Genomic DNA, 1,771 nt, shown 5'->3' with positions numbered 1-1,771 from the left:
GGCTTTGGTATGAGAGTGATGCTGGCTTCATAGAAGGAATTTGGAAGTTTTCCCTCCATTTCTATTTTTTTGAATAAATTAAGTAGTATTGGATGTAGATCTTCTTTAAATGTCTGATAGAATTCTGCTGTAAATCCATCTGGTCCTGGGCTTTTTTTAGTCGGGAGGTTTTGTATTACTGTTTCGATTTCTTTTTGTGATATGGGTCTGTTTAAGCTGTTAATCTCTTCTTGGTTTAGTTTTGGTGGTTCCCGTGCCTTTAGATACTGTCCATTTCTTTTAGGTTTTCAAATTTAGTAGCATATAGATTTTTAAAGTATTCCCTTATAATGTTCTGTATCTTTCTGGTGTCTGTTGTGATGTTTCCCCTTTCATGTCTGAGTTTGTTGATTTGGAGGTGCTCTTTCTTTCTTTTGGCTAACTGGGCTAGTGGTCTGTCAATCCTGTTTATCTTTTAAAAGAACCAGCTCTTGGAATTGTTGATTTTTTTGCATTGTTTTCTTTGTTTCAATTGCATTAATTTCTGCCCTGATTTTTGTTATTTCTTCTTGTCTGCTGGGTTTTGGTTTCGTTTGCGGTTGCTTTTCAAGTGTGATGAGTTGCAATGTTAAGTCATGTATTTGTGTTCTTTCCGATTTTTTGATGTAGGCACTTTGAGCTATAAAATTCCCTCTTAGGACCACTTTCAGCATGTTCCAGAGGGTTTTTCATGTTATAGTGTCCTTTTCATTTACTTCCTGGAATACTTTTATTTCTTTCTTAATTTCTCTTTTGATCCATTCATCATTCAGGAGTGTGTTGTTTAATCTCCATGTGTTCATGTGGTGATTAGGGCTTCTTCAGGTGTTGATTTCAAGCTTTATTGCATTGTGGTCTGATAGAATGCATGGAATTATTTCTATCTTTTTGTATCTGTTGAGGTTTGTTTTATGCCCCAGTATATAGTCAATTTTGGAGAAGGTTCCATGGGGTGCTGAGTAGAAAGTATGTCCTTTGGTGCTTGGGTGGAATACTAGGTAGATGTCTGTTAAGTCCATTTGATATATGGTATTGTTTAATTCTGATGTCTCTCTGTTAACTCTCTGCTCTGTTGACCTCTTTAATGGAGACAGTGGGGTATTGAAGTCACCTACTATTAATGAGTTGGGGTTAATCTGGGACTTAAATTCCTTTAGTATTGTTTTTATGAAGTTGGGTGCACTGGAGTTTGGTGAATATATGTTCATGATTGTAATATCTTGTTGATTCACTGTTTCTTTGATTAGTTTAATTTAAAGTCTATTTTGTCAGATATTAACATTGCTACGCCTGCTTTTTTCTTAGTACCATTTGCTTGGTATATTTTTTTCCATCCTTTCACTTTGAGATAGTGTCTGTACTTGAAAGTGAGATGAGTTTCTTGCAGACAACAAAAGGATGGGTTTTGTTTCTTAATCCATTCACGTAGTCTGTGTCTTTTGAGGGGGGAGTTCAGTCTGTTAATATTTAAAGTTATTAATGAAAGATGGCTATTGAATCCTGTCACTTTTATTTGTGTTTACATTCTTGATATAGCTGTACCTTTCCACAGTTATACCTTCATTAGAATTCTTTCCGCAATACCTTGGGTATTGTCATTGTCATTCCTTTCTTCATCTCTTTATATTGCTTCCATAACTCTCTGAAGGGCTGGTTTTGTGGACATGAATTCCTTCAGCCTATTTATGTCATCAAAGATTTTTATTTCCCCTTCAATTATAATAGACATTTTGGTTGAGTAAAGTAATCTAGA

Source organism: Nannospalax galili, unplaced genomic scaffold (genome assembly GCF_000622305.1).
Source record: "Nannospalax galili isolate Female #2095 unplaced genomic scaffold, S.galili_v1.0 scaffold543, whole genome shotgun sequence".
Lineage (NCBI taxonomy): Eukaryota > Metazoa > Chordata > Mammalia > Rodentia > Spalacidae > Nannospalax > Nannospalax galili.
Note: the sequence above shows the minus strand (reverse complement) of the source record.